Genomic DNA, 27,358 nt, shown 5'->3' with positions numbered 1-27,358 from the left:
CTCAACATGATTGCTGTTCTCCAAAGCAGACAAAAGTCTCAGTTTAATATTCGCAAGTTGGATCATCAGACTCACAAAATTATGTCTCTATTGAATACAAAAAATTAAGTGCGCTTCCATTTGAAATGCAAAACTTACGAAGACGACTCGATTCCGATTTCAGTAATCTAGGCATGGATTATTTTTTCCGACAAGGAGACACGAACTTTTATAGACTGCGAAACACCGCGAATTGTGAAAAACAAGATATTGCAAGAAAAGACATTCACATCCTACAAGAAAGGAAAGCAATGTACTTATCGTCAGATAATAACAGGATTCTTTTTAGTTCCGAAACCTAATAAATTATTTACAGCACATTTGCAGCAAACAGAAAATGGCAAAGGCGGATTTAATATTGCTTCACCTTAATTACGAATTTTATGATTCAAAATTACAATTTTCGTATAAATCATATAAATACAAAAATTAATTAAATAAATTTCGACCGCAAATCCTTACTTCATGTTAGCCTACATTAGAGTCAAGAAATATCAAAACTAAAACTAACTATTTATGATTTAATCTGATTTATTAAATTTAGGCGCTTTCGGCCATTCAGCGCTTAAGACAATGAAAAGGATTTGGAGTGGTTGGACATCCAGAAAATAGACGAAAAAAAGTACAAGGATCTGAAAGTAAATCCGGGAGAAACCCCACAGTTAAACTAAGAAGCAACAGTTAGAGGTGTTGGACAGCAAGATTGAAGAAAGGAAGCGGTAATGGAGGTAAAATGTAGTGCAGCTAGGAGCCAAAGGGACACTGCAAACAACCTTTAGTAATGTCTACAGTGGACTAAGTTAGGCGCACTGACCGCACTAACTCCCTACGGGGATGACCATGACATGACCTGCCAGTTATTGAAAAGATTTAACTTCTAGGTCCTTTAGATTTTTAAATATCTACCATCTCAGTAAAGGCAAACCATCGCTGGCCCGTGTCTACCTTCAGACTAAAAAATATAGTTTTGTAGAATAAAACTAGAGAGATGATTTGAATTATCTCTCCACAATAGCCTAGCTTAGTAACAGAACTGAAAAATGAGACAGCGCCACATAGCAGCCGTAAGGCGCAGCCTATATCCCATATTACGGAAAGGTACCACTCCTGTTTTAATTGGTTCTAATTTGATTAGCATAAAAAAGTTCGATTCTGTAAATAATCTGATTCATTTTTTGGGCAGCCGACACGCGTAATCTAATTGTCTTTGCAATTCGCTTCAATGGAATACTTTCCAGGATGGAATAAATGGGAAAAAGTAAAAGGGACGTTTAAAAATTCTATCGTCGAAATGCAGGAAAGTATTTTATCGTCTGCGTTTAAACAGAAAACGTCCTGGAGTGGATTTAAAGCAATGAAAATAATGAGCTTTATATTATCATTTCAAAAAGGTAAAATTAGGTTTTCAAGGCACTGCCGGTAATACATAATCGTAAAATGCTTTCAGATTATAAAACCGTTCAAATTATACCTATTCACACCATATCAAACTATGACTAAAAATAAAAACAAAGCACGACACAGGATAGTAATTTCCCCAAAGAGCGTACTATAACTCTGAAACCTGAGTGTTCTTATACCACAGGTAAACCCACTGGAATTATTTTTCTCGTATGCACGCACACACACACATATATACAGTACATACATATACATATGAATATATATATATATATGTGTGTGTGTATATATATATATATATATGTGTATACATATATATATATATATATATATATATATATATATATATATATATATATATATATATATATATATAAATAAGAATTTGTTGATGATTTGTGAAAACAGTAACCTTGTTTGGAATTAAAAGATTAGTTAATGTCATTATGAGTAAAAGGTCTTTTGCCTGAGGAGTTTCATGTTATTAACATAAACTTGTTAGCTAAAACAATTTTCATACAAGGGATTTCCTATACACTTTGTAACTAAAAGATTGCATACGAAAGGTCATAAATTTAATGCTTTTTCTTCTCTCTCCCGACTGTTAAGAGTAACATAGATTAAAATGTAAAAATTTCTTCTTCAAGCAGCAGATCTTCCAAGACTGGGCAAAAAAAAAAAAAAAAAAGCGCCAAAGTTTCTTCAGCGCAATCGAGTTTTCTGTACAGCGTATAATCAAGGCCGCCGAAAATAAATCTATCTTTAGATGGTCTCGGTGCAATGCTGTATGAGCCGCAGCCCATGAAACTTTAACCACGGCCCAGTGGTGGCCTGTCCTATACCGTTGCAAGGAGCATTATTATGGCTGACTTTAACCTTAAATAAAATTAAAACTACTGAGGTTAGAAGGATGCAATTTGGTATGTTTGATGACTGGAGGGTGGATGATCGACTCACCAATTTGCAGCCCTCCAGCCTCAGTAGCTTTTAAGATCTGAGAGCGGACAGAAAAAGTGCGAACAGAATAAAGTGCAGACGGACAGACAAAGCCGGCAGAATAGTTTTCTTTTACAGAAAACTAAAAAGGGGACTGGAATATAAACGAAACCGATATTTACATGACTGGAAGTCCCATAAAGTTGGTGTTACTCTCGGACTTTCATGAGTTGGGCCTTCTTTTAAAATTTTCATATGAGCTTGACAGGAATCATCTATCCTTTTTATGTCGTCTTTGTCGCCGCCCCACCCCATTTTAATAGAAGTCAGAATATTTTTATCTCAATTTCATAATCACACTTCAACTGGTAGTAAATCGATCGCTATGCAGTGCCGAAAATGAGTTACTGACGTCGACGACGAATAAATTCCTTGATGATAGCAACTTCATCCCCAATTGAAAAGGATCACACACACTCACACACACACACACACACACACACACACACACACACACACACATATATATATATATATATATATATATATATATATATATATATATATATATATATATATATACACACATACACACATACACACTACACACACACACACATATATATGTATATACCTACATACATACATACAGACGTGCCTTGTATACCCGTTGTGTAGAGTAAAATGACAAAACACAAACTCTGTTAGCCATGTAACGTTTTGGGAAAAACGACTGAATGGAAGACGGTCGTTTTATGATGACGTCAAGTCGGAGGACTAATCGAACACGGACAGCTGATGTTTCCCAAAGGTATCCTCAGGAGCCACGAGCCGAGGAAGTAGTCATGTCAGGATGCCAAGAGGAAAGTCATATATTTTTTTTTTATGATTTTATCGATAATGGATTTACCATTACATTCTCTGGCGTTGTTGACTTATGAATGCCCTTGAATAGCTGTAGATTTTGTTTACAGAGGGAGAGGGATACGGAATTGGTACTTAAATACGGAACTGGAACATAAACTTGGAATGATAAATGGTCAACCAGTCAGTCATATTCCAAGTCTTTCTCCAATTTAGATTTCTGTCAATAAATACAACTTCGCCTTTCGTTATTGCATTTGTTAAATTGTGTATGATATAATTCTATATTTTGCTCATGGTCACCTTTCCAGATATATGTTATTCTTTGTATTTGACCATTTCTTAATCTATCTTTCATTTGTTTTTCCTTCTCTTTAACTACTATGTATTTCGGAAAGTTTGAGTTATCATTTTTTGCCAATATCTAGCAATAAACTATAATACGTGCAACTACATTCTTTAAAACTTTCATTTACCCAGTCCATTCACGTGAACCTCTCTGTTTACAAACTGAATCTATCATTCTATATTGATATAAAATCACATCAAACATAAATTATGATAAAGGCGTAAAAGGCGAAGGCAGTTTTCCAACAATGTCGTTAATCACAAGATTTATAAAAAAAAAGGTAAATTAACAAAACAATAAAAAAGATTTACAGCAAAACCAAGATAAAAATAGCTAAAACAAATAGAATTTTAGGATAAAAATACCACAAGAAGAGAAGTTTCAGGAAACGAGTGATGTGCGCTAAGGACGCACATAATATAGGCTAGGCAGTTCTTAAAACAATTTAAAAAGGAAAACTAACTGGCTACCTGCAGTTCGTGGCGAGCTGTGTTTAAACCCGAAAGCTTCGTGTGAATAAATTTGTTCTTCGTTTATAAATTCGAGGCAATAAGAAATATGGGAGAAAACCCTGGATCGGGATATGGAGTAGAGAAAACGACCTTGCGAAATTCCAGAAGAGGAATCTTGGTACGATTTCCTCCCAAAAATGTGTTTTGTATGAACTCGCACCAAAAAGTTTGGGCTTTAAGCCTTACATAAAAAACATATTCCATCTTGAGAGACTTTACAAAGGTTGGCAAGGAGCGTTACTACTCAAGTGACAGTCCAAGAGGGACGAAATCCTGCAGGCAAAATAAATTTCTTTTTTAATGTTACGCTGCTGTGAAGAATGGATAAGCTTTTTAGATTAAAAATCACACATTTCATTTTACGCATAAAAAAGTCGAAAAATACTTTGTAATAATAACCATCTCGTCAATAATTTATTTTTTTAAGCCTTGAAGCACATTTCACACTGCAAACTTTTCACCTTTCAGAGAATATGTTTATCACTCTACTTGAAACAACTACATGCTCCATTTGACATCTCCCCTCACGCCTTTGATTTTTTTTTTTTTTAAGTTTCTGCTATCCCAATGAATCTCGTCTTCATACGCTCAACTGTTGTATAAAATATTAATTTCTGTAAGCCTATATACGAGTTACATTGACTTTTTTTTAAATTATTCTCACATTTCGACCTCTAACAGAACGGGGATGGGTTTTATCATATTCTTCTTTTTATTTATTACTTACTCTATGTATTTGTTACATATTTATTTATACTTGCGTTTCATCTCTAATCCACTTTGCTACATACGTGTGGAATCTTATAAAAGTCCACAACGTTATAATTATTACAATAATTTCACTCACTATAAAGCGTACCCAACCCCGTCTTCCCCTTCCATTTCATTCTCCAGGCAGCCACGTCTCTTCCTCTACTTTCCTCTCACTACACGTAATTAGTTCATTCTGCTGAGCCAATGGCAATTTTGGTAAGTTTACACAGGAATTTCCCACAAACGATAATAATGAGCCATTATCTCCAGCTAACAATCTCTTCATATAAATCTTATAACTTTCACCACCTTTGCGAGCCAACTTTCTCCCATGTCAAAGTCGTATGCATCGTTACCGTGAGAAATCTTCCTGACCTCCACGTCCTCATATTTTATCTGAAATCTTAGACGTACACTTTGAACCTTTCTAAGTAATCTCCGGGATATCAAGTTCACATATGCATCTCTTCCCTCTTACTGGATCCATAAGGTTTTTACCCGTGTTTTTTCACCCTAATAGCGACCCACTATCAAATACGTAATTGCGCTCTGGTTTTTGTATATATATATATATATATATATATATATATATATATATATATATATATATATATATATATTGTATATATATATATATATATATATATATATATATATATATATATATATATATTGTATATATATATATATATATATATATTGTATATATATATATATATATATTAATTATATAAATATATATATACACATATATTTATCTATATATTCTCTTAAAATTAACCTGTCCAATTAATAGGTGGCGGCTCCTGAAAAACGATCAGGAAATTATCACTGCTACATTCATACTTTAATGGTAGAGTTTTGGATGATATTCATGTGTACAAAATTCCGCATTACTTGAAGCAGCATACACCTAAATGGAAGGTTAATCCAGTATTTTCTAGGTCTCCCTCTCAGCACTCCACATAATATTCGAAAATTATATACTGCTTTATAAATCTATCATGCTCTATTCTCTCCACTTAATCAAACCATCTAACTACACTGGTCAACGATATATACATAATAATATATAATATAAATAATAATATATATATATATATATATATATATATATATATATATATATATATATATATATATATAATTATATATATATATATATATATCTGTATCATCTCTTGTTCCGCTCTTTCAGTAATGATGAACACCCATTCATGCACTCAAAGAAAGAAGGCACGCATAAGTTCCAAATCACTGAATGCTGATTAATTTTTCAAAGGCGAAAGGGAAGACACATTCAACAGATGACGTTCCAACAAAGGGAGTCATTACATGAACAAAAGCAAAGGCTATCAAAGGATTGACGATGCAATAATTCAAGTCTTTGGTATAGTTTGGCAGAGGTATAAAAGGAAACCTGATATAACGAAACTATTCTTCAGACGAAGCTGTTCTTCAGAAATATACATATCAATCTAATAAATTTATATGAGGATTAGAAAAAATAAAACCCTCGTTATAATGTTACGGTTAAAACTATGGACCCTTTCCCACATGGAAAATATATGTGAGGTAGATATGTACCCAATTGGTACTGGAAACTCAAAAATTGACACTGCAATACAGTTCAGTTTTATGTGGGCTTCTAGAATCATCCTATTATCTTTGATTCTCTCCAGACGACCAAACCTTCTCAGAATACAGAGATCCAACCTTTTTCCTCTTCTACCTATCTCAATATTTTCACCCCATCAGTTCTTATTATGTCGCATTTGTTAGTAAACAGTTCATCTCAACAGGTCAAGCTATTTTTATGTTCATTCGCAATAAAGATCCACACTTCATTTGCATAAGGGAGCACTGGCTCAACAATCCCTCCATAAATTCAAACTTTGGCTTTCACAGACTCAAGTCCCCCGATCTTTTACCCTCACCCACTTATCATTCTTGTCTCAGAAATTCTGTGACTCTCACTTTCTCTACTCCTACTGTCATCCATCATACTGAATCCTAAACAATTAATACTAGCCAACCCCTTTGATTCTCCCACTCATTTCTCCATCTTTCAAGTTTCCGTTTACCTTCAAAACTTCACTCTTGCTAACATTTGCTCTCGGGTTGTTCCCCTTGCAAACACTTTCTAGCGTACTTACTAGTTTCTACATTTTCTTTTCACATCCTTAATCAGCACTGTATCATTTGCAAACATCAACTATTCTATATTCCATTGACTACTTTCTCCTTTTCATCCTGCAGCTGTACCTCTGTCTGTCCTTTCTCTGACTTCTTCCACCACTCCATCATGTAACACACCCTTGTCTCAGATCCACTTTTACCCTAAATCACCCACTCTGCATCTTATATAATCTAAATCACACTTCACGTACATTCTAATACTTATTGTACGTCTCAATAGCTCCTCTATGATGCCATATATTTTCAATACCCCCAAATTAGCATATTTAATGATTCATCATAAGCTTTTACAATGTCAGTGCATGCCACATACAAGGTTTCTCCCATTACTTCCAACCTTCTCACATAATTTTACCATAACAAACATCCGATCCCCACACCTTTACTAAACCCACTCTTCTTTCCCTAGGAGTCGTTCTGTCACCTGTTTTTGACAAATCGTACCAGACACCTTTAATGGTATACTCAGTAACATTCTTCCAATCGTCTCTAACAACTCATCTTTAAAAATTGAAACAAATATTCCTGTCACAAACTCCTTTACAACGTTGTCCTCATCCAGACAAACGTTAAAAGCTTTAGTCAACTACTCAATCAAATCATCGCCACCGCACCAAAGTATTTTACTTGTAACCCCACCTACTCCTCGTATATTACCCTTCTTCAACCTCGTAACCACCTTCTGTATGTCCTCAAAAATCACTTCTAAAAGCATTCTGAACTTTACACTAAGCCTTCCATCTGTTGGCCTAAGGTCGCACTGCATTCAATTCAGATAGGATCTCTAATTAGTATCCTATACTCAATCAAATGCAGGACACTCACTACAGTGCTGAGCCTTGTCAGTAACTGAATAGGTGGACATCAGGAATTACAAGACACCTTGAAATCATTGTACAGCTAGGCGTGGGGCTAGCAACCACACCCTCACCTAATACTTGCTGATAACCCAATGGATTAAAACTGCAAACATCCTCTGCTAAGAGGAAGAAGGTGCATGGTGGTGTGCGTGGGTGTGTGTGTGTATGTAAATATATATATATATATATATATATATATATATATATATATATATATATATATATATATATATATACATATATATACACATACATAAATATATTTATAACATATATATATATATATATATATATATATATATATATTATATACACATAATATACATTTATATATATATATATATATATATATATATATATATATATATATATATATATATATATATATATATATATATATATAGATTCTTCAGCGACTACTTCAGAAATTATATTTTTTGGGAGTAGGCGCAATTCTCTTAAAACAAGCTGATAAATGTTCCTTATTTAAACTTAGCTGCGTAGAATTCCTGTGAAAGTGGGGTTATTTGTCTATGTTACAACGCATGGTAGAATACAGTATTAACGGAAATGTGAAAAAATATAACCTAACATACAGTGGCAAAGTGAATAACCATAATTTAAAACTTCTATTAATTATAAAGAGCAGTTTTATCATGTTTTATCATCACTAATTGATATCCGCTGAGCTTAACAACCTCCCCTATTTTCTGTTATTCTGATAACCACACTTGATAAAAATTTCTCTTTCCATCCAGTTATCTAGTTGTTAAAGATGAATCATTCGTGAATAATACTGTAACTGCAATTATTTTTTTGCTCTTGAAGGGGACGTTTGTATCACAACAGCGTATCTGCCTTGAATTAGCGAGGATGTAAATGTAAATTAAACGAGAAAAGACGGGATGCTGGGTGTAAACACTGAGAATATGCATTAACATGACAGACATAAGACCTGCAGGCTTATCTTGGCTGGGTCAGAGTAGGACAGGCCACGTCTGCCTGAATGGCAGATGCAATGCAGAGTTAAAGCGATAATACACCTAAAGTGAAGAGCGAAATAGGTTCACAATGAGAATTACTTTACAATACAATTACTTTGCTACACTTTCGAAGGATAACGTATTCCATTCTGCAGACTGTATATTGTTATTTTCACCAGTGCCACATTTTAGCCATTGAAAGGAAAATGGATAATACACAACTGAAATTAATTCCATGAAACAATAATTAAATTGATGAACACCTGAATAAGACTCATAACTGAATACATTACACACAAAACGTGATTTACATATTTACCGAACAAGAAATCGTTTGAACATTATACAATTTAAATGGACTGTACAAGGATATTATATATGTACTGCATTATACTTTAGCAAAATAAAGGTCTAAGATGGTACATCATTCACATAGGTTAACTGCCTTTGGAGGAGAGAGAGAGAGAGAGAGAGAGAGAGAGAGAGAGAGAGAGAGAGAGAGAGAGAGAGAGAGAGAGAATTTTGAAGTAAAGACAGAAAAGGAACAGAGTTTTAACTTTTGGAGTTTAAGGTCTTCCACATCTGCTGGCATTACTACTGAAGGAGAAAAACGGACAGGTCAGACTGAAGCAGAATCAGAAGGAGAGAGGAAAAATATCCCACGGAGCGAGAGAGAGAGAGAGGTTCGTAAGCGGCAGGCTGAGGAAATATGTTCGTTAGTGATATCGCTAGCCATTCGTTTTTATAGCAGACTAAATGAGTTAGTGCCTAATCTATTCCAATGCGTTACTGTGCAGCAGAAATTATTACACAGGAAAGGACAGTGATTAACATACTACGTATTCTCTCTCTCTCGTTAGCTTCAAGATACAAAATGGAATCAATTTTCCTTCCTTCTCTTTCTCTACGTGGAGGCACAAAAAAAAAAAAAATTCCCCATTTTTTGGCTCAAGCTTTTTATTTTATGTAGCCAGTAACTAACAAATTTTATTGACTTTTCTGTATTTTCATTCTTTATTATCATGATGCAGACTCCCGAATGACTTTAGTTTTCCTTCTTATTTCCGTCGGAATGTTAAACCGAATAACAATCAGTGACTTTCCTGAATCTCTTTGAATTCAAAAAATGGAAATCGGTGTCATATTAGTTTGCATTTAAAAAAATAAAAATCGCTGTCTTCCCCGAATCTCTTTGAATTCCAGAAAAATGGAAATCGGTGTCATATTAGTTTTCCTTTTAAAAAAGAACTATTGAATTTTGGATAACAAGCTGTATTCCCGGCATACAACGCCCCCCCCCATCTCTTATTATTATTATTATTATTTTTTTTTCCTTTCAAAATATCATTCTAGCAGAACAGCTGGGCACAGAGCCAGTTCCTTTTCAAGACTTTTTCATTTTCATCTTCCATCTTTTGACCTAATCCAGATATGGGTTCTGGGTAGGATACACTGTTCTGATACATATGTTACGAAAGGAATCAATATCCTTTATCTTGTGTAAATTATTAGCGTTTCACTTGGTATTTCTTTACATAGAGAAAAACATGTGCATGTGTAACATATATGTATGTGTATATATATATATTATTTATATATATATATATATATATATATATATATATATATATATATATATATATATATATATATGTACTCACACACAAACACATATACTGTATACACACACACACACACACACACACACATATATATATATATATATATATATATATATATATATTATATATCTATATATATATACTGTATATATATATTACATATATATTATATATACATATATATATGTATATATATATATATATATATATATATATATATATATATATATATATATATATATATATATATACATACTCAATTGTCCTTAGGAGTAAGTTATTCCCAAGGTAATGTGAATTCGATTATAACTGACATTTGCTGCTCAATATGCGTAATTATAACATTCACGGGTGTTATTTACATACATACATATATTCATACATACATATATATATAAAGTATACCTTGCGTGTTCTGTGTGCGCTATGAAGAGCTCTCTTGTTTGCATAAATGGTCCACACAGATTTGGAGAAGGATTAATGGAAAACAATCTTCCGTTATGGGATTAGTTAAGGCCTGGCTGAAGCGATTGAACCTGGAAATCTTTATATCAAACCTAACCACAATACGTGTGCAGAAATGCATATAAAATCTTAACAAGCCCCTTTTGTATATATGCATATTTATTAAATGACCAGTCTTTTTCATGTTTCCATGTGCCTTGGTCTACGAATTGGCAGTGAAGCTTCCCTCTTTGTTAAGTTTTGCATTTAAAAAATCGCGTTTCCTCTGATATTCATCCCGTTATTGTGCAAGACTCGCCAGTATTTTGCAAAAGGGTATTTTTGGACAATGAAATGGAAAATTTTCTGGGCATTTTCTCTGCAAGTATACCTAGTCCCCATTGGCCTTACACCAGTAGGCAATAACGAGGACATATAGATGTGACGGTGCAGCACCCAAAACGTAGTGTGTGTAATTACAATTACACACACACATATATATATATATATATATATATATATATATATATATATATATATATATATATATTTATTTATTATTAACAGGACCTCATTTAAACTGGATGGCTTCTAGTGGAGATATTTATTCGAGAAAAGTTACAAGCTTACTAGGACTAATACTCCTCATCGTCCTGTTATTAATTGTATTAATGCACAAAACAATTGTAAAAGTGATAAAGTTACTGTATATATATATATATATATATATATATATATATATATATATATATATATATATATATTTACTATAAGTTTGTGAGTGCTTATGTGTACATCTGTGTAAGCAGTCTTTTATTTTTTTACCATGCTATTCGTCTACTCCCACAATAAAATAAGCGTATCTTTTATAATACAAAAACGACTTGAATTCTACAGCTGTGTGAGAATCGCTTTAGTAAATTGGAGCTTGAATATTCCCAAGGAATTAGGGACCTCCCAGCTGAGCCACGCTGTGCCATGTCTTGTTTGCGTTGAGCCCCACGTCCTAGGTGTAATTCAGGCTGGCTGTAATGGATGCTGTTTATTGTTATCTATTACTATGAGTCCTCATCTGTCATTTACACGATTTTTTTTTTTTTTCTTTCGTTCGTTTTCACTGAAGGCTAATTCTATAATGGGGACAATCATTTTCATTCACCATTACGCCAGCTTTTAGTTTTCAAGTACTGTTTGTATTTTCATTCACATATAGGTACCTTATGATTTATTCCATCATTTTCTGTTTTTTGTTAGGGAGAGAAATGTAATGAAGTAAATTTACACCTGATGAAAATGGCATGAGGGTATATTCGAGTTATTAATGGAAAACGAACAAAATTCACTATACCGGACAATATAGCTTCTCATATTCAAGATATAATAAATATTTTAATTTTATTTTACACTGCCTAGGTTCGGCTGCCTTACAAGCAGGCCTCCGTGATTCCTTGGTATAAGGTTAGTTTGGCTATACTTCTTAGTTGTGCATTTCATTCTTCCCTTAATAAACAATATTCTAGTTTATCACTCAATTGCTCTCTATATTTCGCGTTGTTAATAGGGCCACTTGCGCACCTTTCCTATTGATAATTGCGTTCCTTCAGTATATGTTCTCATATAGTCAAAATTTCGTTATTCATAAACCCTCTTGGATCAACGTCTTGTATTCCTTATTTACATTTTACAGCCAGTCCTAATTTTTCTCTTCCTTCGTCTGCCAACCATCGTTTACCCAATAAATCGAAGTCTCTTTCATCATCCATTAACTTCGATCTTCAGAGAATATCTGAATGGGATCCCATCATCACTGCCAGTCTGTGCCCCCATGACAGCTTCCATCTTGTTACCTGTGTATTCCCTCATTACATTCTTCTCTTCGGCTTAATGGTATATTCATTCAACTTACTGTGAACTTAGGACTGGGGTACTTTCTGCCATTCACCGCTTAAGGGGAGTTGCAAAGGGGAGTTGGAGTGGTTGGAGTGGTTGGAGAGCAAGATATAGGGGTCCAGAAAATAAATAACATGAAGTACGAGGACCTAAAGGGGGATTTGGGAAAAACTACCACAGTTGCACTAAGAATTAATTGTTAAGAGACGTTAGACAGCAAGACTAAACAAATGAAGCTTTAAAAAGTGGGTGCCGTAAGGACCCTTCAGTAATGCCTACAGAGCACCTCTTGGGGTGCACTGACAGCACTACCTCCCCAAAGGCTCATTCAACTTTTTGCTTCTAAAAATATAAAGATATAAATTTGCAAGTAAAAATAAAAGATGTATGTTACCCATGGGTTTTATTTCAGTATATATATATAATATATCAATTCAGTATATATATATATATATATATATATATATATATATATATATATATATACACATATGTGTACATATATAATATTATATGTATATATATATATATATATATATATATATATATATATATATATATATATATATATATATATATATGTATATAATTTCATTTGTGCCTTCCCCTGTTTACAAAGCGATGATCACATTTCCCAATTGGCCGTGCAAAAGGGGTGGGCGGCTTCCTCCACCGTCTTGCTAATCTATTTCCTCCCTAAGCTACAGCTCTTGATCACGCTTCCGCCGAATTCATCGGAGGTGTAAACAAAGAACAACCGGTCTGGAATTTCATTAGCATAATCGGCGACAGGTGGAGGGAAGCGGCTTCCGTAAACGTGTTTACTTCTCCTTTCTCTTCCATCGGTCTATCACACACCTCGATGGCGCCTAATTCGCTTGAAATTTCATCCGCAATTGGCGAAAGAATTGTTACGGGAAAATCCATACTAAGGTGTTCTGGATGTTCCGTCTGAGATTCGGAGTCCACGTTTTAATAAGAAGCTTATTCTAGGTTATTTTAGAAGTATTATTATTATTATTATTATTATTATTATTCAGACGATGAACCCTATTCATATGGAACAAGCCCACATGGGCCTCTGACTTGAAATTCAAGCTTCCAAAGAATATGGTGCTCATTAGGAAGTGAGAGAAGGTAAAGGGAAATATAGGAGAGAAGGTAAAGGGAAATATAGAAAGATGTCTCACATTAAAAAGAAAAAACAATTTAATAAATTAATAAAAAAATAAAAATGTATTAAAATGCAAGGAGAATAGCATTAGAGTAGTAATGCATTGCAACTTCGCTTGAACTTCTGAAGTTCCAAGCGCAAGACATCCTCAGGGAGACTTCCACAGTCCAACGGGCCAGCGATCTCATGGGAGTCCTGGACGTTAATCACAGGTGTTAAAAACTTCTGAAATCGCCGGAACGAAGACAGCTTACGTGAATAGCTAGGAATAATTATTCTTGGTGACATTTTCCTTAGACAAGGTCTGTATCTACCGCTGAATTGCAAAGCATGAAGACAAACTAGCAATTCGCGTGAAAGTAACATTACAGCATCTATTAAAAAATGCAAATTTCGGTATTTAGTACCATACACTAAAAAAAAAAAAAAAAAAATGGACTGATGCATAAGCGAGTGGTACTGTTACAAGAAGCACTACTAGAAGTTTCCTGCCGACTGGTCCAATCAGTCAATCTTCGACGACAACGTGCATTATGTGCACTGTAAGAAAAGGAAGCCTTCAAACAATTTTCCGAAGATGATAAATGTATCAGTTTTATTACGGACGTACACCAAGGTGAGAGAATAGTATTCCAACCTTGATTAAAAAATTGAAGCAACTGGCTCAAAAGTCATCCTTATAACCCAAAAGTCTTCACCGCTGATTACTAATTTGCTCCATGCTACCGCTAAGGCTAGCCTCTACTTTGCCTAACATCATCTGAATAATGTACTATCTTTCCTCAGAGAACAACAATTTGGCATTAGTAAGGACTAAAAACAGCTATTGTTGCAGAACAATCCCTAGTTGAACACCAAACACAATAAATAAAGGACCCCTAAAAACCCCACATTACTTATTCGTTCTCTACTGCTAGGCGCTCGAAGAACTGTTCAAAAGGGAAAGCAAATCATTTCCCACAACTTACTCACGAAATTTAAAAGTGACTGACTTATGTCGAATTAAATCACTGGAAGCAGTGGAATCAAATGAAGCTAGCCTGTAATGATTGCTTTATGAATAACTATGTTTGTAAGAGTATATAAGCGAGTCACTGCTTTTTTGTTGCACATCAAAACATAGGTCAAATGATTCAAGACCAACATCTTAGTACTCTTAGCGAGAATGACAGGAGCATCGTTACTTAATCCCTTCTCATCTGGGAAAACTTTTTCAAAATTATTATGACTCTAACTTCTATCTGGTAAACTCCAGTGAAGGAAAATACACCAACAAAGACGTTTTCACTCCAGTCAGATCCAGAAATTCGAAATTCCAACCAATGCACAACACAACATGCTCTTGTCATTCGGCTCACTAATTAACCAACGTTGTTTACTTCCTCGGCATTCAGTGGAACGGTTCCTATTGGAGAGGCAGCAGTACCACCGGTTCCATTAGCAAATCTGGCGATTCACTGAAGACTTTCGATTTAACAACTAACAACTTTAAAGGTATCTTAGGGCATACAAATATCATCAAAGAGAGGAAGTTATATTTTTAGTTTGCAAATATTTTGATTTCTCAGACTCTTGAATAAGTTGAATTTCCAGTAATATTACTGAAAATGATAAGTCAGACTGCTGGTTTTCTTAGCTGTTATTTCGGAAAGGCGAAAAAACGGTTGTACTCTTTACTTTATACGAATATAAGTAGTTCATAACAACACCTACTGCAGCATTTGAAAATTATCTTCCATATAGATGGACAGCAAGGAGGATTAATTCACACGTAATAATAATATCCATAACTTATACTGAGAGAGAGAGAGAGAGAGAGAGAGAGAGAGAGAGAGAGAGAGAGAGAGAGAGAGAGAGAGAGAGATCCTTAAAGAAACTGATATATTTCGTGTCTCTGCAGTGCTGATGAAATTCTATCTTGGACTGAAAAGTTCGGGTCAATTTTAGTAAAATTTCCCCCTCTTGAACCTATTCCTACCCAGTGTGCCTGACTTGAAGTAAAGATAAAGCCTGTTTTAAAAACAGTTATTTTATAAAACAAACTAAATTAGCTGTACATTTTAAGGATAAAGGGGTGATTTCAAAAACCGAATTCGCCATTTAGGAATAATTTCAGCGCAACCTTAGTGTTGTGTAAAATGCCTAAACTTTGGCAGTACGCAATTTAAATAAATACTTTTACCGCGCCAAATATGCTGCCGTTATCAGAAAGTGTAGAACCATATTAGCTCCTAATTATCGGGAAGGGTAGTGTAGAATTAATAAATAAATTTTTTCGACAATAAAATATAATCAGTTAAGAAGGGAATCATGGTATTTCCTACCTAACCACTGAAAACTTTTTAGAATGTCTACCCAAATGTTTTTCCTTAAGTTAAACAATTTTAACTTGAAAAGTTAACCTTTTGTAGTTTCAAAACGACCTCCCTCTATCTAGACTTTAAACTATTATAGTATGCTGGCAATTCTCTTTATAATTACTGTGGAGTATGGGTATTTTCTAGACTAATATTCAATTCGCCTTTGTTATGCGTATTATCGAGGGAATTATGTCTAATGATAATAATTCATTTAGACATTGCACACTTCCATTATTACCAGATGCAGCAAGAAATCTTACATTTTAAGTGTAGGTGTAACCTCTGATAGATATAGTCTTCAAGAAAAATTATGAAATGTGTTGACCTAATCGGAGTGCTGGATTAGCGAATTTCATTTACAAGTTTCAAATCGTCAAATGTTCATCGACAACCATTACAGTTGTTCAACCAAACACTGCGTTTAGGCTACCTCATTCAGATCTGTTCATCTATTCTCCAGATACTTTGTCATGACGTATACACATACCTAAACAATCCAGACTATTTAGCGGCTGAAATAAAATTAATCTTGATGGTATATTCAATTTTTGAATCCTGTTGTCATTTATTTGTCTAAGTTCGGGCAATGCTTCTGTCGTAACCTTTACTACCACCACTGTTAAATGTAATATCTTTATTTTTACCAATTCTGAAATCATCTCTAAATTTGGCCTTTAATATGTTCCTACTCTCTGTCTGATATTGATTCTTGCAATCTTTTGGTTTTACTAAAGGGGTTTTCTGTACGGCTTTGTGTTGACGCTTCATTCTCTTATCCATTTTCACTTTTTTATTTCACCTTCACCCGTCCCTGACCTATGTTGAAGCCTGGTGCATGGTGTAAAGTTATTTCGACGTTCGTGGTTTCGGCCTGTTCAAGAATAAAAAATGACAGAAAACGGGAAAAAATGAAATTGAAAGAGAACATCACTTTAACCCGTAAGAAAAATAGTTCAACGATATTTAAATTATAGCAACACTGACAATATGAATGAAGCCACGACATCAATGTGCAATTTCAGCAAATGGCAAAAAACCTGAAGGAGGTGTCTATTTTACAGAGGTTGCGACTAGCTCGGTGACGATAATTGGTCACAGTGCTGTGCATATGAAAAGACAGAGACGGAGTATACAATTTAGGCCGAAGACCAAGCGCTGGGCCCTATAAGGTCAATCAGCGCTGAAACGAAAACTGTGAGTAAAAGGTTACAAAAGTGTAACAGGGTGAAAACCTCGCAATTGCACTATGAAACAATTGTTAGAAGAGAGTGGAAAGTAAGATGGAAGAAAGAATATTAATACAGGTACAGTAAAAGGAATGAAAGGAGTTGCAGCTATGGGCCGGAGGGACGCTGCAAAGAACCTCAAGCAATGCCTACAGTGCACCGCGCTTAGGTGCACTGACGGACGGCACTAGCCCCCTACGGGGATGAATATGAAAAGGAACAAGATTTAAAGCTGAACTGCTCTAAACAATGTACAGAAGATACCGACATCTTTCACCCTGCTATCATTAATCGTACAGTAAATATGAAATATCACGCTGCAATTCTTCTATAAAAAGCTACTTGTTTCCCTGACTCGGTCACCTACGTCGTGAGATGTACTGATCCACTCCCCCACTCTTCGATAACTGTCACCCTACCCTATGCAACCTTTCCAATCATACTCTAAATGTAACCTGAGCTTCACCTTCAACATACGTTATTTGTGTCTCCCTAACATTTTCGTTCCTTTATCTGAGCCTCAGAATAACGAGAGCCTAGCCTTTATGAAGTAACTGCGAGAGGAATACTGGATGTTTCGTAGAGCTAATATGAATGCTCACCATTCAAAATGGCCAACATTACTTGGAGCTTATTATAGGAAATAAAACAATAATCTATTGTATCTGTTCTACGGCCGCTATCGAGCAGGATAAAATATATTTTATGAATGCAAAAACTAAAAACCTTATCTCAGGCCGTGTTTAAAATATCAAAAATGAAATAAGTTTTTTTAAAAGCGAAGGCGATTGGATGGGTACATACATTCATGCATACATACATATTAATATAATATACATACATATACAGTATATATAACATATATATACACACAACATACATGTGTATAATATATATATATATATATATATATATTATATATATATATATATATATATATATATTATATATATATATATATATATATATATATATATATATATATATATATATATATATCTCACAGAGACCAACTGTTATGCTTTAAACTCTGGATCAAGGATGAGACTTTCATATACCTTTACAGAAGGCTTATCGTTAAATAAATTTCGAAGTTTGAGGACTCCAATATCTACATATATTAAAATAAATTTATTAAGTATTAACATTTCAGCTGTTAGAGTTTTATGGGGTAAAAAATCTTGGACTAGTAAAGTAAGATTAGATGACCTTTTAAAAATATAATTTACTCATTTACTTTCGCATCTAAACTTTTTATATGTTGCCTTTATGTAACCTCCTTTTATCCCCAATAATTGAGGAATAGAAGCCAATGAATGCGAATAAACACCAGATGAAATTCTTAAGTAGTTAAAAACATCGAGAATAAGGAAAAACATACTGGGTAAACAAAAATTATTTGCTTAGTTTCTTTACAAAATATAGCTTTAATAGGGCTACGTATGCAACTGAAAATAACAAGTCTTATCAAAGTGGATAATTTACGTAGAAGGTGAAAGACGAGAACGGCAAACATTATTTTGTCAGATAAAAGAGACGCAAGGGAAAAAGGCATATTGGCTTTGGGGTTGGAAGGAAAAAAAAAATAAGATATAAATAAAGATGACACATTAATAATGAGGAGGAAATTTCGCTACATTAAATAGTGTTAAACGTAAAGGACTTAAGTCTAAACTCGGGGCAGAAGAGTCGTGTTCTATGTATCAGCGATAACACAAAAAATAGATAAATAAATAAATTATTAAATCGTGAAATTAGATCAATTTGAAAGCTGTTCGGAAAGGTAAATAAGACAACGAAAAAGAGTTGAACAACAACTAAAGTGTAAATATATAAACCTAGTGGGAATTTGATATTCATATTTTGGTGCGTTGCTCAACATTATTTCTAGACAGGAATAAAGAATGAAGTTGTAACGAGAAAATTCTGTACTAAAAAGGAAGTACGGGGAAAGCAAACACGATTACTGAGCTTTCAAAAATATACGGAATATTAAGAAGATAAGAAACAATGCTCATAAAAGACTACAAACTACTGTAAACAACTTCAAAGGCCAAAGACGCGGGGCGGAAGAGATATGGAACTACGATAAAAGGGATTAGTGGATAAAACAGAATTTATTCAGCCTTTTGAGTCCACACTATAGTTATATGTTGACGTTGTGTTCAAATACATTCCCTTCCTTCTACGACCAAAAGGAAAAAAAATTATTTCCAAGAATATCAATTCAATGCTGGGTAATAAGAGGAAAAAAATGCACTCATGGGAAATGAAATACTAAAAATATCTAATGGATCTAACATTTCCACCTTCACGTTATCTGCTTAGAAGAGATGGCTACAAAAAGCGTTAACTTTCTGTCTAACAACATAAAAGGAATGAAACTGCTAACCATAGGAGGCCATATGATATAAACAACTAAGTTACTTGCACGGAAGTAACTGTTCGGAGGCAGGGTTAGAGACAGTATGCGAAGACTCTAGTCGGTGGAAAAGATTATCAAAATACTAATGACATACTCCTGTTTTCTTTTGATAGCAGTAACAAAGCTTTGAATTACGGGCTGAACATTTTAAAGAATAAAAAAAAAATCCTCTACTCCGCTAACTGCACCCATTATATATATATATATATATATATATATATATATATATATATATATATATATATATATATATATATATATATATATATATATATATATATATATATATATATATATATATATATATATATATATATATATATATATATATATATATATATATATATATATATATATATATATATATATATATATATATATATTAGTTATTTTTGTCTAAAACCACGGAGTAGAAAAATTCCGCATCTTTGCTAAACACGTTATTCGAACCAGTTAAGTGCAAAATCGCTAGGGTTGTCTAAAAAAAAAAAAGTAGTTTCTTTGGTTTTCATACCAAAGCCAAATTCACAGAAACCTCCCTGGCTGTTAGAATTCTTATTTCACTCCACGTGTTAAAAAAAATACAATAATCGCTTTCTCCCCTCTCATGTATCCCCTTTATTTTTTGTAGAGGGGACCGTGAAAACATGTCCCCAGCAGCTGTTTATGGCACGTAGCAAATAAACTAAAAATCAGTCCCGGCTCACTATCAAACGATACCCAGAAAAACATCCCTTAAGAAAGTTTGATACGATCTAACAAATAAAAGATTAAACAGGTAGCTGGAAACTCCAATTGCACTGTAAGAAAAATATCTTTGATCTGTTCAAAGCCAGTAATTCCGTGATGAGGTCTTATTCAAAGGGGCTTTTACAACAAACCCTTGTGTGGAGACCTATTTTCCCACATTTTTCATAAAAAAATAATGCATACAATTGTTATTACAAAAACATTACAATAATAACAATTTTAAATATCTTGATTTTAACACTCACCATCAGCGACGGCTGTCTTCGAGTACTGGCCTTCGATGATGCTTCAAATGGCTGCCACTTAACCGTCACCGATGGCTACCTGAGGTATAATTGCCAACATTAATCGAGCATCAGTTTACAATAAATCGTCTTTTATCTTTAAGTATTACGCAGAAACAGAATGAAACACTTTCAATTTTTTCCCATTATAACCATACCACATTGCATTGGAGTGCCTGCAGACTGGGCACAGCGATTCATACATATTCTCTCTCTCTCTCTCTCTCTCTCTCTCTCTCTCTCTCTCTCTCTCTCTCTCTCTCTCATAATTATCATGAAATAAAAACAAATCTTTCCCTAATCATCACACTATTACCCCTTTTCGTTTATAATCCTTATCAAATTACTGTTTATCAGTCATTCAAACCAAGAAATTGGGAACAGTACGTGGTGGTATTATCTGGGGCCCAGCGCACAACAAAAACGTTGTTATACCCAGACCTAGTCTATTGGTTAAGTGGAAACTTGTAGGAGATTAACCATTAAACAGACACGAGTAACTGAAATGAACAGAAGCCGTTTGCGCCACACGACGTTAGAATCAATGATGATGTTTATCATGCTTATAGTCACTTTCCAACTAGACCTACATCGCCTTGCATTCCTACACGCTATCTTTGATAACTATGTTGTAAACCCCCAAACCGTTTTTTTTTCCTACACGCTTTGATAACTATGTTATAAATCTCCCAACCGGTTTTTTTTCCCAGAAATTAAATTAAACAAGGCTAATCTTCCGAGCTCACTTTTTTGTAAACACTGATATTTGAGTATTCCGTTAATGATGCTGCTGCGGAAGCTATGTAAGATAAACAGACCATTCTTCTAAATAATAATAATAATCCGGACACAAGGGCCCTTGAGCTCGTAATAACAGGCCCGTGTTCAGCAGTTATAAGGCAGCGGGGCTGCTACACTTTAGCTACAATCGTACGTCTGAATAGTTCTTTGGGCCAAGGCAATAGCGTGGTACTTAGTTATTTTTTTTTTGTACACTAATACTGGTAAACTAATATTTCTCTGAAGACGAAACACATACCGCAAGTTACAATATACTATCTTCTAATATCACTTGCAGAAGACAACTAACCTCAGATGATAAGGTCGTTTAGATGCAAGTCAAATCCATCTTGAAGTTGTTCCCATAAACTACTGAGTCGATCCGTTACAACTATGCAAAAATCTACGCATTCACTATCACAGTAACCTGTATAGTGATTTACATGTTAATAGACAGCATGTGTGTTCCCTTTATGGATAGTGTAAAAGTTACAAAAAATAATAAAATAAAAAGCACAATGTACAAATGGGAATGTGATACGACCAATGAACTTGTCTAGAACTTAGTTAGCTTTCAATAACCGTAACGGTTTCCGTGGAAAATCCACACGAAAAAAAAAAAAATTTAACTGGCGAAATGAAAAATCGGTTTGCAAGGAAATGGAATACAAATGATTATGATGTGCGACTGGCTTAAAAACAAACGATACGTCTATTTCGTGTACATGTGTATAAACATATATATATATATATATATATATATATATATATATATATATATATATATATATATATATTACTGCATCAGTGCTTTAAGGATCTGCTTGTTTCAATAGGCCTACTTTGCACAAACAACAGAGTTCGTTTGTTTTAAAGACAATGGACACAGAAACGCGAGGCAGTTTCTTAAGGTAGTTTCTCAAGCTAGAAACAAGTTAAACTACTGATACCGTATGCGCTTGTTTCACACTCGTACGATTTCGTCTATTTAGCAATTGCATTTTTTGTTAATGCCGTGTAAATTGGGATGTCTTATTTACTACAATATAATTTTCATAGTTTTGTTCCGTACAAATAGGTCTAGGTGTCATACTGTCAATACGGGTGGGGAGAGAGTAAGCTATTGTACAAAAATAAATGTAATTTATTTTATTGGATACACTTATTTTTCTGTAATTTCTCACTGTAATATTTTCTCACACAGTTCTGTGTGTTGGCTTGCTTGGGGTAATTTTCTCTTTGGTTTATTCTGTGCATGACTTTAGATAAATTATCTTTACAGGTTTTTGTAATTTTAAGTTCGTATGCATAATGGCCTTATCTGTTTGTTGGGTGGTCTTGAGGACCAAAACAAGCAATTCCCAGGAACTAATATTTTGTTTTGGTTCCCGAGCTAACGTGTGAGACAGCGGAGAAATGGAAACCAGTGGATTCTGCTACTTGGACTTGGACAGTAGTCTTCTTCAGGTATATTGACCTGAAGGGTTCACTCGTACAACCCGTTTGACACCGTGAGTGCAATGAAGAGGCTTAACAGACGTGCCGAGAAACTGATCCTTTTTATTACTAATGGATTCTCTTGACGTTTATGTTCTGAGTTTGGAGATGGTTCTTCACTAGACACGGGTTCACTCTTTCTCCCTCCCACCTCTTGACTTTGCATCCTGCACGGAGCGAATAACCGACAGAAAAACCTTCACTTGAACCATTCATGCTTCGCCCTTAAACTAAGGTAAGGCCATTAATGTCTTTTAGTCGAGGTTAAAGAAGTACTGACGTGACCTAAAAATAATAATAAAATAACTCTGTAAGGATAAGTTACCTTAAACTGTTTTCATGCTTTAGGCTATGCATAGTAATATTGTTTACCATTTATTTGTACAGTTCGGCGAGTGCTAGTTGGATGGTATCGGTCAGTTATAGCTCTTTATACGGATGGTGTTATTTTCCGCTGGTGGGTTATTGATTTAAAGTTGATATATGTTGATATTGTTATTTGAGAACATTTTTTTTTTGTCGGTCTGTCTTTAATTGGGTCCCTTCCTTGTTTGCTGTAGGTGTTAGGATTACCTGAGTGCAGTGACGACCGCTATTTGTAACGTGACTGATTTACTCTCCATTGGTAAATAAGGATATTTGTGTATTGCCATTACATTTAGTTATATAGTTCTCATGTTAAAGTCGGTGCCTTTCGAGTTTGATACAAAGTTTCTTATTTTTATTCGTGTTAATAATATAACTTTCTAAACTTACAGGTTATGATACAGAGTGTAGCCCAATAACAGAAGGGTCGTTGAAACTAGAGAGGAACTGTACTCAAGATTTTTTTTCATAATGAATTTTATTAAAATACTAAAAATGACTTTCGCATTTATTTTAACCTCCATGTTTTCACCACCTTAAAAATTGTGAGACTATTGAAATTTTCTGTATAGCTATACCAAGTGGGAACAAATTGTGCATCATATTTCTGAATTATGAAAACTTTTTCTAGTTGTAAGAAACTTCAATTTATATCGAAATGTTTGTTTTAAGATGCCCTCAGTTTTTGTTTGGTGACTTAGAGCCAGCCACTACACACACTGTCAACATGGCTGGGGTGAATGACTGCAAGACCACTGCCTATAGGCCTATGTGCATAAAAAACAAAACGCTTTCCATGATTATTTGAGATGAAGTTCCATCAGTGAAGGATTTACTATGTATAAAGTTCAATTTTAAAATTTAATGCCTTTCAATGAACACACTGATCGCCGGTAACCCTTCACTCCCTTGCCGTCATGACACTTGACTTACGTCATAGGTCTAGCGAGTGGCCCCTCAAAACTTTAACCTATACTTTAAAGTGTCTTTCTATTGTTAGCCATTCGCTTTTTTATCACTGAAAACTGTCAAAGAGCCGGAAATTTCCAAGTCTATCAGCAACAGCTGGCTTCATAAAACAACCCTGATGCTTCATGGGTAGGCCAACCTTACGAACCGTCCCGCTTTCTTGGAAAAATATTAAGCTCCATTGTTCCAGTGCTGATTCCATAAATAATAAGCTTCATTCATAATAAGACTTACGTTTCGTTGTTCCTCTTTTCAAGCATTAAAGCTAACAAAGCACCAGTGAAAGAGTTCCCAACACATAAGCAAATAAGGCTACGAGCACACGCAACACCACTACGTAACACCACGTTCAAGAAGGAACTACTTACCGAGTCCGGTAGCCCCCACCTCGGAACCCATATACAGGATGGCGAAGCAAGAACAGCTGTTCGAAAGTATTATTTTGCTTTGTTTTGAATATCGTTCCGAAATGATGAACTCCGAAGTGTGATCATTTTAAAAAAAGTCATGTGATAAATACATACCTTTTCATAACTGCAGATAATTTTTGTACTGAAAATCATTTAAACCGTTAATTGAGGTATTATCGTTACTGAACAAAGGCTTTCGAATAAGTGATACCACAGTATTATGCCTAGGATAAATAAACATTCTTTTCAGTTGCAATGCCTTGCCATATTACTTTCGATATTCTACGAATGGATAGAAGTTTTAAGTACACAAAGTCTTAATGGGTTCACGTTGCCAATAATAAAAAGCAGTATTCAAAAGGAAAAAATCTCCGCGTAACTTTGAAGTATGGAAAGAAAATAATGTCTATAAATACATATATGTGTATGTGTATATAAATATATATATTTTATATACAGTATATATACTGTATATATATTAAACATCAGACCGTTTTGCCTAACAAGAGTAATTCTGCCTCTGGATGGTAGGGTGATAAGTCGTCGTAGCTGCTTATAATACACATGCGACGGTCTCTCGTCGCCTTTGGTCACTGTCACATTCTTACTTTACCTGCTGAACCATGGATGAACCTCTTGGGCAGTAAAACTTCCTCATTAGAGTTTTTATATAACTACACAAAAGGCTCATCACCAGAGCTGAAGCCACGTAAATGCACAGTGGATATTCACCTGTATCTTGCACTCTCTTGTGCTTCTTGGATACCAACTCTCTTTCTTTCCAGTACCTCTTTCCAGCCATCTATCCAGCACTCTCTATCTTCCTTTCCTCTTCCCCTCTTAACTTTTCTGGATTAAAAGCGGACTAAATATCGACAATGAACTAGTGTGTTCTGAGCACCCTGTGTATCAATTAACCTCTACAAACCGTGTGCATGCAAGTGGCTGTTGGAACTTGCCACCTTAGTGGTCCTCTGGGTCACTTCCCAGAACTTGAGCAACTTTTGATGCATGGACAAAATGTGTAAAATGCCTGCCATGCTGCTTGTACAAGGACAATTGATTTTTAAGAGATTTCATGCAAAAGCTGAACATCCGTGAAAATCTGTCAAAAGGTCAAGCTGACCACCACATCTCAAGGACTGCGAGAGAATGATGACTTCCTATCCCCAGAATAAATCAAGGCTAAGGGTTAGCAAGGACCACGTAAAGTATACAACTGACCGTGGACCAGATCAAGGGCTAGATAATATATAAACAAGAGGTCAAGGTCTAGAGAATTCTCTAGACATTGCAGGTGGTCACAGGACTGAAGATGATGTCGGTAGTTATCGTAACTCAGGCGCAGTACTTTGTAAATTATTCATCTGTGAAAATATGTATATAACAAGAATACAAAAACAAAGCATTTCACCTTTTGGGTCCTTTGCTCTTATAATCATTTGGAGTGCGACTGTTCGTCACCTTTTCATCGATAACAGTGATAATAGGAACTCCATCCACTCCGTCTTCCAAGATTCAGTAGAAACCAATTTTTACGGAAATTGTGGTAATGATCTCGTTTGGGGGATAAAATCATCATCGTCTCTCAATGAGGAAAACGGAAATGGAAATGAAAGCGAGAGATGATGAAGGCAAGGAAAGCAGCATCCTTTAGGAACTTGGTCGAAAATACGAAGGTAGGAATTATGTATACTGGAAGAAAAGACAATTTTCATCAGTGTTAAAATCAGTAAAAAAATGACTTCTTCGTCTTCCACTTGTTGTTACAACGAATTTCAAATAACTCTCTCTCTCTCTCTCTCTGTTTTTTCTATTTATACGCAAGCGTACAAAAACCCCTTTCTTTATCCTTTGTTATATGTGCTTACCTGCCTTTCATTGCTTTCGAAGAGTGACACAAAGATTATGACGCTATAAAAAACTGATTGTCGATTCTTTATATTTAGTCAATAATCATCAGTTTTTTCTGACGAGGCTTATCATTTTCAAGCATGGTCGGCGCAGATAAGTGTGTTAAGACTAAATGTAAATCATTTTCCTTATTGTTTCTGATAAAAAAAGTAAGTAATCAGGGATATAGATTAACTTTATCGCACACCAGAGTATCTACTGAAATTCAAGTAAATCCGGCTTGAGTGCACAAATGCACTATATGGAAAAGAATAGTTCTTCTGTAAAAGTGATAACAAGTGTGTTCCTCCCCATTCTTAATAAATACACGTATTCCTTGTCTGTCCTTGTGGTGCAACAGGAAGGCTGCCC

At 34.6% G+C, this 27,358-nt stretch overlaps 1 protein-coding gene across 3 annotated transcripts in view; it reads right to left on the bottom strand.

Moving 5' to 3' along the window:
• LOC136829302 (uncharacterized) overlaps positions 1-25,063 on the bottom strand; it is a 516,924-nt gene extending 491,861 nt beyond the window's left edge. For all 3 annotated transcript variants that reach the window (XR_010850349.1, XM_067087659.1, XM_067087661.1), the window contains exons 1-2: positions 24,918-25,063; positions 21,033-21,111 (exon numbers count right to left, since the gene is read on the bottom strand). The gene's annotated coding sequence lies outside the window, so the exon portion shown is untranslated. The remainder of the gene's footprint in view (positions 1-21,032; positions 21,112-24,917) is intronic.
• Positions 25,064-27,358: the final 2,295 nt, after the last annotated feature.

The sequence above is a fragment of the Macrobrachium rosenbergii genome, chromosome 44 (assembly GCF_040412425.1).
Source record: "Macrobrachium rosenbergii isolate ZJJX-2024 chromosome 44, ASM4041242v1, whole genome shotgun sequence".
Classification (NCBI taxonomy): domain Eukaryota; kingdom Metazoa; phylum Arthropoda; class Malacostraca; order Decapoda; family Palaemonidae; genus Macrobrachium; species Macrobrachium rosenbergii.
Note: the sequence above shows the minus strand (reverse complement) of the source record. Positions and strands in the feature narration are given on the sequence as shown.